Source organism: Pteropus alecto, unplaced genomic scaffold (genome assembly GCF_000325575.1).
Source record: "Pteropus alecto unplaced genomic scaffold, ASM32557v1 scaffold23, whole genome shotgun sequence".
Taxonomy (NCBI): domain Eukaryota; kingdom Metazoa; phylum Chordata; class Mammalia; order Chiroptera; family Pteropodidae; genus Pteropus; species Pteropus alecto.
The window spans coordinates 3,184,374-3,194,808 of NW_006435837.1; the positions used below are offsets into that span (position 1 = coordinate 3,184,374).

Genomic DNA, 10,435 nt, shown 5'->3' on the forward strand with positions numbered 1-10,435 from the left:
AAGGAGAAGAGCAAGAAGTTGAAAACCTATTTGAAAAAATAATGATGGAAAAATTCCCTAACCTGGGAAGGAAATAGATATACAACCCCAGGAAGCTCAAAGAGTCCCCAAAACCAGGAACCCAAAAAGGCCCACAGTAAGACACATCATAATTAAAATGCCAAAGGTTAAATACATAGAATCTTAAAAGCAGCAAGAGAAAAGCAGTTAGTTAACCTCCAAGGGAGCACCCATAAGACTGGCAGCTGATTTCTCAAAAGAAACTATACAGTACAGAAGGGCTTGGCACAAAATATTCAACGTGATGGAAACCCAGGATCTACAACCAAGAATACTTTATCCAGCAAAGCTGTCATTTAGAGTTGAAGGACAGATAAAGAGCTTCCCAGAAAAAAATAAGCTAAAGGAATTTATCATCACCAAGCCAATATTACAGGAAATGTTGAAGGGACTTCTTTAAGGAGAAAAAACATGTATCAGAAACATAAAGAATGGTAATAACTACATTCCTATTAACAAGTACCTCAAATGGAAAAGAAGTGCTCCAACAAAAGATAGGGAAGCGGAATGGATAAGAAAACAAAACCTCTACATATGCTGCCTACAAGAGAGTCCACTTCAGACTAAAAGACACACACAGACTAAAAGGAAGGGGATGGAAAAAGATATTGCCTTGATGCACCTACAGGGTATTGCGCTGAATGAAATGGGTCGGATAGAGAAAGGCAAATATGATTACATGTGCATGTGGAATCTAAAGAACAAAGTAAACAACAAAAAACTGAACTAAACTCATAGGTACAGAGAATATTTTGAGGGCTACTAGATGGGAGGGGAGTTGAGGGGACGGTGGGAAAAAAAGGAATTAAGAGGTACAAATGGATAGTTGCAGAATAGACATGGAGATGTAGAGTAGCATGTAGATGTAGAGTGAAGATGGTTAATGTAATATGTAAGGGGGAAGAGGAATACTGCATTTAGTGGGGTGATCACTGCAAGTTATGTGGATCTCTGATCACTGTTATACAACTGAAACTGGTATGTTATTGTATGCCAACTATAATTGAAAAAAAATACTCATTGAATTGTAATGCAAATATGAGCAACTAATTGTCTATTTCAATAAAGCCGGAAAAAAAATTTTTTTTCTAAGAGGCAGGCAGACATTTCTAAGTAACCAGATTCTCTCACAATAGATTTTATAACTCTGAGGAAAAAATGGATTGTGGATTTAAATATAAAATGTAAAACTATAAGAGTTTTAGATTTTAGAAATAGGAGAATTTTTTCAGGACAGTGGGTTAAGTGATGAGTTCTTAGATCAGACACCAAAGCACAATCCATAAAAGGAAAAAAAATAAATTGGACTTCATCAAAATTCCAAACTTTTACTCTATGAAAAAGATCCTGTTAAAGGGATGAAAAGACAAGCTGCAGATTGAGTGAAAACATTGCCAAACCTGTATTTGATGCAAGACTTGTATCTGGAATATATTAAAAACTCACAAAACTTAACAGTAGCAAAGACAATCCAATTAGAAATGGGAAAAAAGAGATGAACAAACGTTTCACCAAAGAGGAGTTATGGATAGCAAATAAGCATATGAAAAGATGTCAACATGCTTAATTGTCAGGAGAATGAAAAAACAATGAGATATCACTACATGACTATTAGAACAGTCGGAATAAAAAATAATGGAAATACCAAATGTTGGTGAGGATGTGAGAATACTGGATCTCCATACATTGCTGGTGGGAACGTGAAATGATATAGCCCTTCTGAAAAGTAGTTTGGTCATATATTTTTTTATTAAATTTGTTGGAGCAACATTGGTTAGTTATATAGTTTTCAAGTGTAGAGTTCAATAATACATTATCTGTATATTGCATTTTGTGTTCACCACTCTATGTGGTGATGGAAGGGTATTTGACTTTGGCCATTTCTTAAACTAAATATACACTTATTATACAACCCAGCAGTCGTATTCTTGGACATTTTTCTCAGAGAAATGAAAATGTATGTCCACACAGAGTCTGTCACCAATGTTCATAGCGTCTTTATTTGTAATATCCAAAAGTTAGAAACGAAATATCCTTCAATGGATGAATGGTTAAACAAGCTGTGGTGCATCTATATCATTGATACACCCAGCAACTGAAAGGAATGAATTATTCATACACGCAGCAACTTGGATGAATCTCAAAGGAATATAGTGAGTGAAAAAAGGTTATATATTATATGACTGCATTTATATAACATTCTTGAAATGACAAAATTGTAAAAATGGAGACTAGATTAGAGGTTGCTAAGGTTAGAAAGAGTGGAGGGGGGGAGGTGGGTGTGGTTATAAGTGGAGCAACATACAGGATCCTGGTAGTGAAGAAATATTCATTGTCTTTACTGTGGTGGTGGATACAGGAACATATACATGTGATAAAATATGTTACGCACACACACACACACACACACGAGAATGTGTAAAACCAGTGAGATCTGAATAAGGTTTGGGCATTGTACCAGTATACATTTGCTGGTTTGGACGAACTTATGTTAGCTGTAACCCCTGGAATAAGAATACATGGGACCTCTCTGTACCATTTTTGTAACTTTCTGTGAACCTATAATCATTTCTAATTTTTTTTTTAAGCCTACAGCACCTGATATTCCTAGGTGGTCTCCCATCCAAGTACTAACCAGGCCCAACCCTGCTTAGCTTCCAAGATCAGACGAGATCAGGAGTGTTCAGGGTGACATGGCCGTAGTCATCATTTCTAATTTAAAAAATTAAGAAAAAAGTCAGAAAGCATTAGATAAAATTCAATATCTATTTTCAATTAAAAACAGTGAAATGGAAATAAAAGAGTGTGTCCCTAATATTAAAAAATATTTCAGACCAACAGCAAGCATCAAGCTTGAAGGGGACATATTATAGGTAATCTCGTTAAAACTATGCCTGCCGTTTTCACCTCTATTTTACATTCTGGAAGAGTTTGCTAATGCAACTAGACAAAATCAAAGAGTATTTAAAAGAAGGATAAAAGATTACTATTCATAGGTGATATATATAATCATCTGCTTAGGTAATCTAAGGAAACCACTAAAAATGTTTGCTAAAACTAATAGTATAATAAGATAGTATACAAAATCTATTAGGAAATCAATAAATAGCTTTCCTAGTTAGAAATGATAATGGAAAAATTTCATTCAAAATAGCAGTAAAAGTATGGAATGTCTGGAAATAAACATAATAAGCAAAGGGCAGGAACTAAATGAAACTCGGTTATATTAAATAATAATTTGAATAAATCAAGAGAAAAGCTATGGTTCTTTAAATTACTTTCATAGGATTTGAGAGGTTTTTTCCTTTTTATTTTTAAGAATTGAGAGTAACTTTTCCTTCTGTCTTGAATGAATGTTCCCAGATTTTTAGGTTTTTATTTCTTTAGGTTTCATTTTATAGCTTATCTGAACAATTAATACTAATAATTTTTAGTAAAGTGATCTTTTTAATAGTATATATGTTTAATACATATGCAGCTAGAATTAATCATGGAGCTGTAATTAGAAACTATATTTCTGATTACTTTTGCAGAAATGTCTTGCTGCCAGATTTTGTTTATACCTATGATAATTTTTAAATATATACATATTTTTTTTAATGAATGACTAGTTTAGATGTATTTTCCTAAGTAAATTCAACTCCAAACTTGTCCAAACACTTTGTGTTAAGATGCAGTTGAAGTATGGTGGTTACCAGAGGAGAAGGGGGTCGGGGTAGGATGAAGATGTTAAAGGGGGTCACATATGGTGATGGAAGAAGACTAGACTTTGGGTGGTGAGCACACAGTGCAATATACAGATGATGTATTTTAGAATTGTATACCTGAAACTTATGTTATTGCCAATGTTACCCTCAATAAATTTAATTTTCAAAAAAGGTACAGTTGATACGACACAGGAATTTTGTTTGGATATTAAGCTCTGATTTATTGTGTATTTGATCAAGTCTCATTCTGTCTCATTTCACTTCCAAACTATTGTTTCTGTCTTTTTGTTCATAAGGATATTTGTAAGACTGTATGAGTTTAATTATTTTAAGTGGTTATTAGTTAACAATTATGTTATTAATAATGTATATTGGGTTCAGTTCTGCAAACATTTCAATAACACTTGTTTTACCAGTGAGGAAACAGAGGTTTTGGTAATTTTGCCACAGTCACATAGCTTGGGCTTTGAAGCCCAGCATGATGATGTATCTGTTTTAGATAGAAGGGCTTTATTAAGCCTCTGGAAACTGGAAGAAATCATTGGACTTGTTCCTGAGACTCTTAAATTAGCCAGCCCAAGTAATGCAGTAAACAGTTATCTAGTGCCCAGAGTTTTAGCCATAGAAATGGAAGTGGACCCATTAGGGTAAGGAACTCATCAGAATCCCCTCAAATATTTGTATATATCATTTCTTGTGGCAAGTTGAGCAGGAGGAAAGAGAAGTTAACACTTACTGAACACTCAACATGGTTAGGCATACCGAACTTTACCACAACCTTCGGTATAACTAGTATCCAATTCTTGTGGATTAGTAAACTGAGACTCAAGTTAAATAATACATCTATAGTAAAGGACAAAACCAGATTTTGAAACTTGATATGTCAGGCTCCAAAGCCCATGATCTTTACACTGTGATTTCCCAGACTGTCTAATCACAGAAATCATCTAAGGTGACTGTTTAAAAAATGAAATACTGAGCCATGGGGCTTCTGGAACTTCTGATTCATTTTCAGTTTGGGGTAAGGCCAGGTAATGTATCAGTAACAGGAACCTCAGGTTATTCTGATCATCAGGCAGGTTTGGGAAATACTACCAACTCCATGAGTACTGAGAGGTGGGATTTGAAGGTATTAGGAGAGCAGGAATAGGGCTGGGAGTAGAAAGAGGAGCTTAAAAAAAAAGCTGACACTTTATTAGTTATTAATACTAGCAAAATGAGAATAGTAAGATTGGATTGTGGAAATTATAAAATTGCTTTAGGTTTCTTAATCTGCACCAAAAAAAACCCACAATGTTTTGTTTTATTTTTATTAGTACTTCTTTTTCAGGTGACAACATTTGTACAATCTGTTCTCTGGCATTATCTTTGCTTACGCTTGGGTACAAAGGCATCACTGAAGGATGAAGATAAAACTGTGTTTTTGATGCAGAAGAGAAAGAGGGACTTAGAAATAACATAAAAACAGCTTTAAATAAATACAGAATCAGTAATTTCCATGGGTGTAAAAACCCCACAAAATCTTAACTTTAATCTTTAAAGTCACAGGATTATAACATTTCCAAGCTGGAAGAGCTCTTAGATATCCACATGTTTTATGCATGAAGAAAACCACAACTCAGAGAGGCTTAAGGGCTTGCCCATAGTTAGTGGCAGATTTTCACATCCATCCTAGCTAAAGTTTCATTGAACTCATGGATTGCATATAAGTACCAGACAATAGTGACTTTTCCAAGACCACAATGCTTTTAGAAATTAGTAGTAAATCATGTTTACCTTACATTTCCTACTTTGTTTATCTAATTTTATGGTTTTTTTTAAATTGTCTCGAGAATATAAATATATTTAAAGGAGTCTCTTTTAGAAGATCATGCAGTTTGAAATATTATAACTGATTAATGATATGTTAGAAAAATTAACTATTACCTTCTTTGAATAGTGTATTTAACAAATGGACACTTTCAGAACATGTTGTGTTAAGGAAGAACTCTAGTTTCTCCAGCGTAGCTAAATGCCTATGCATGAATTCTAACAGTAATTATGACAGCATTTCAGCATAGTAGTATGAACTTAGGATACAGACTTGGGTTAAATTATCTGCAAATTTACTAGCTCTGTGATCTTGGACAAGTTATTAACCCTCAACCTAATATTTTTTCTTCTCTACTATACATAATAACATACCTCATGGTTTATTAATGATTAATTGGGATTAAACAAGGGAATATGTGTAACATGGCTAACACTATACCTTGACAAAAAAATAATAAGCATTGCATAAATGCTAGCTGTTATTACTTATTCCTTGGGCTAGTAGTTATTTAGAAGAATATTAATTTCTGAATGAGTGTTTTATTTCCTTATTCAATTTTTTATCGTAATCAGAAAATATCTGCAATTCTTGCTTTTAAGAATTTTGGATTTACTTTGTAGCCTAGAATACGGTCAGTCTTTATAACTTTTCACAGTTATACTTGAAAAGAGCCCATATTTTTTTACATTATAAAATTTAGTAGCTACCTATTCTAATATAAATTATTTCATATGCTTTGTCCTTATTTTGTTCATTATGCTAGTTGATATTAGTGTGCTAAAATTTTTCCTTCCATTTGGTTTCCATTTATTTCGTATTATAGTCCCCAAAATATTTTATGTTTCGTGGCTAGGTTAGTCTGTGATTAGATGTTCAACACTATTTTGCGTTTTTTTTTTTTTAATGACTTATTTGAGAAAACACATGCTAATGGTAGAAAATCCGAAAAATAGAGAAACATACACAGAAGGAAATAAACATCTTTACTGTTACTATGAAATATCGTTAAAAGATTTAAATGTGACTACGAGTAAGGGCTTTAGAATCAGATTCGGGTTTGAATTTAGGTTCTGCTTATTACCTTAGACAGGATATTAGACTTTTTCATTTATTCAACAAATATTTATTAAGCATCTACTATGTGCCAGGCATTTTTCTAGGGGCTGAGGACACTGCTTAAAAAGATTAACATACTGATCTTGGCTTAATTTTTTCATTTGTAAATTAGTGATAATATCTTGTAGAGCTGTTAGAAGCATCAGAGATGATGTATAATACTTAGCACTTGCCTGGTGCATGGTAATTGCTCAGTAAATGATAGCAATTATTACCACTACATATATATTATATATGCTAAGTACTAATTATGTTTTTAGTCCAAATCAAATGACCTTTTAATCGGCTTAAGGTTTTTGCCTCACAGTTTAGTTTTGGCCTTATTATTACAAAAACTTTCTTTTTCTTTGTGCTTTTCTATACTTATGTGTTTGGTTTGGGGTTCTCAGCAGTGATTGTGTGGGTTTTTTAACCTTTTAAAAAATATAACCTACGACTCTTAAAATTTGTATTATCAAACATTTCAAACACATACCAGAGTAGAGAATAGTATAATGAACCACAATATTCCCATAACCCAGCCTCAAAGATTATCAATTTATGGCCAGTCTTGTTTCATCTGTACACCCCCACCGTCCATGCACACATACTCCCTTTCTTACCCTCTCTGGCTCCACTGGATTATTTTGAAGCTAATTCTAGATGCATCAGTTGAGAAGGAAATATTTACATTTATATTTCTTAAAACAAAGATTTTTTAAAACAATTACCACACCATCATCACTCATAAAGACATTCAATAATTATGTAATAGCATCAAATATCCAATATGACCCTTGATTTTAATTAAGTACTTTAAACTTTACATTTCTTACATTATTACTTTTGGAATGATTTCTCTAAGTTCTTTTATTATTATTATTATTATTATTATTATTATTATTATTATTATTATTCCGCCATATGGATTGCTTTGTTTGAGGAAGTTCGAAAATATCGAAGAAAGAATTATGGAGCTGGAAAGACCTGGGTTTGAATCTTGCTTCTGCCATTCACTAATTAACTTTACTGAGCTTTTATTTCCTCATCTGTAAAATAGGGATAATTATATCTACTTCATGTTCTTAGGATTGAATGTGATGCTTGTGTAAAGTAGTATTCACAGTCTTTGCCAATTATTATCTTCTAGTGATTTGGACTGCAATAAATAAAATTCTCAGTTATTGTATGGTTTTTTCAAAACATTGCAAAATTTGTGTTTATTAGCTAATTACTAAAATAGTAGTTTTCAAGTATCCTTTTAGGAAAGACAGAGAATTCAGAACTTTGTTTCTCCCTTCTTCTACTACTTCTTTTATTTTGAGTCCAAATTAATTTAGCCTGAGGTTACAAACCTTACCTTTAACTTTCTAAAGTTTTATATTATTTATATACTTATATCAACATTTATTCTTCATTATTGACCCTTTCTTTTTTAGTGGGGTTATTCTGTTCAGTTATTTCAAGATATTAAGTTGGTGTCAATATACTTCACCAGTTCTTGCCTTCTTTAATATTCTTGAGTTCTTATTTTGATTCTCTTTTAATGGTCTAGGACATACCTTTGAACAATTTATGAAAAAAGATACTACCAGGATGATGAAATTTTTTAAGACTTTACAGATCTAAGAATAATTTCCTGTGACCTTTGTACATAAAAAACTAGGACAAGGTATAAAATCCTTAGATCATAACTTTTCCCTTTCAACTCTCTGTAAATCATTATTTCATTATCTTCTGGCATTTTATTGTTACAGAGGAAAAATCTGAGGTCAATCTGATTTTAGTTCCTTTGAAAATAACCTATTTTTTTCTGCTTGTATGCTTGTAGGATTATATCTTTATCCTTGAAATTTAAAAACATTTGCCAGGACATGTCTTGGTGTTGATGATCTCTGTTGAACCTCTCAGTCTCCAGTCTCAGGTATTTTTTTTCAGAACTGGAAAGTTTTCTTATACTTTTGATTAATTAAACTGCTCTGTTTTTTTTCTTTAGGAACATCTGTTATTCATAGATTATTTCTATGTCTGTCCTCCATAGTTTTTAAATCTTTTCTTTCATCTTTTTTTTTTTCATTTACTCAAGTTTGTCCTCTGTGGCTTGGATTCCGTTTTCTGCGGTGTCAATGCTAATACTTGCTATTCACAATGCAGATTTAATTTTGACTACCGTGTTTTCTTTTCTTTATTCTTATCTCAACATACTCTTGTTTCATAAGCAGAATTCCCCTTAAGGGTACACTCCAAAAAACATGAGGTGGATTCAGGCCTAAAACGTATCTATTTTCTAAAGCCACAACCATTGGACCAGAAGGGGAAAAAAAAGAATAAAAGCTTCTGAAAGGGCCCTCTAAAACTTCAAAATGAAGGTATAACCAGAGGTCATTCCTACCCTAGTCTAGAAAATAGAACAGACTTGAGTACTAGCAGGCCTTTAGTTGCTAGTGGAATAGCAAAGCAGGCATAAGGGCACCTTAACTAGAAAAATGGATTTTTTTAATACGTTGTTTTTTCTCTTTATAAAAATGATATATAATAAATGCCTATACTTTTGAAAATACAGTACAAAGAAGAAAGTCCTATGACCCAGGTAATTACCAATAAGATTTTATATGTTTTGCCAGTTACATGCACACATGTTGGGAGGGGGTACAAAATTGGGGTCATACTGTGTAGTGTTGTATCCTTTTTAATTTAATATATTGCAAGCATATTTTTGCATCATTTTTCTTTGAGGCCCTGATTTTAACCATTGCATAGTATTCCTACATATGAATAGATGTATTATGATTTATTTAACCAGTCTCCTGTTGGTCATTTAGATTGTTTTCTATTTTTCAGTATAATGAGTATGATGAATATCACTGTACATAAGTCTTTATGCACATCTCTGATATTTCCTTAGGATAAATGAGGAGCTGATTCTTAATCCTGTCACATTGGTAAGGATTATATACATTCCTTATTAAGAATATAAAATGCTTGTTTCTTATTGTTTCAATGTGATTGCATAGAAGATTCTTTGGATTCCAAACAATTTGATGATATCTTAACCGAAGTTTGAGAGAGGTCTCTAATGCCTCATCCTCAGTACCTTCATGAAACTCCTATCACATATGCTTTGGGCAGGAAAACCACTGCTGATATCAGGGAGTTTGGAAGGCAAACATACTGGTGGAAACTTGAGAGCGGTAAAAAAAAAAAAGAAAGAAAGGTGGTCCTTGCTTGTTCCTACAACCCGGGTCTCCAAATTAATACACTTGGGTCTGGACCCTTTCTTTTCCTACTTACTTCCTCTTATTTCGGGCTGTTCTCTGTGAGGAATTCTTTTCTCCCAATGTCCATATGTACATTTCATTCCTAGGTAGGAAGATGTCAGTACATGGTATGTCCTAAGTTAAGGGCAGCATTTGAAAAATCACAGATCATTTTTTTTTTTAGTCCTAGTACACTTGTACATGATGATCTCTGCTGGACTGAAAGCATTTTTTAAAATTTATATTTCATTCAAAGGTATCAAACAGCAGCCTGTAAATGAGCATTGTTGTAACATGCTATTACAACAAAACAATCTGTTTAGAGGGATTGCTTAAAGTGAAACTTTTAAATTAGGAAAATGTTCTTATTTTTAACGTTTCAGAATTTTTCCTTATAATACTTGGGGATACTTTAGAAATCCTGAAGCCTTGGTTCAGAATTACTGATTTGAATCGTTCATCCTCTTTAAACCAGGAAGATGATGTTAAGTGATAGTTTTATA

At 32.8% G+C, this 10,435-nt stretch overlaps 1 protein-coding gene and 1 non-coding gene across 5 annotated transcripts in view; one reads left to right on the plus strand and one right to left on the minus strand.

Moving 5' to 3' along the window:
* The window catches only part of RPS6KA3 (ribosomal protein S6 kinase A3), a 99,144-nt gene that overhangs the window by 14,254 nt on the left and 74,455 nt on the right, over positions 1-10,435 (plus strand). The window contains exons 2-3 of one of the 4 annotated variants that reach the window (XM_025046589.1): positions 8,507-8,599; positions 9,581-9,617. The exons of 1 other annotated variant lie outside the window; for it this stretch is intronic. The gene's annotated coding sequence lies outside the window, so the exon portion shown is untranslated. Of the gene's footprint in view, positions 1-8,506; positions 8,600-9,516; positions 9,618-10,435 lie in introns of those variants that run through there. 2 more of the 4 variants (XM_025046590.1, XM_015589158.2) reach the window with 2 other exon arrangements.
* LOC112479532 lies at positions 2,647-2,765 on the minus strand. Its single transcript, XR_003046222.1, has one exon. It is a non-coding gene; the product is annotated as a 5S ribosomal RNA (ribosomal RNA).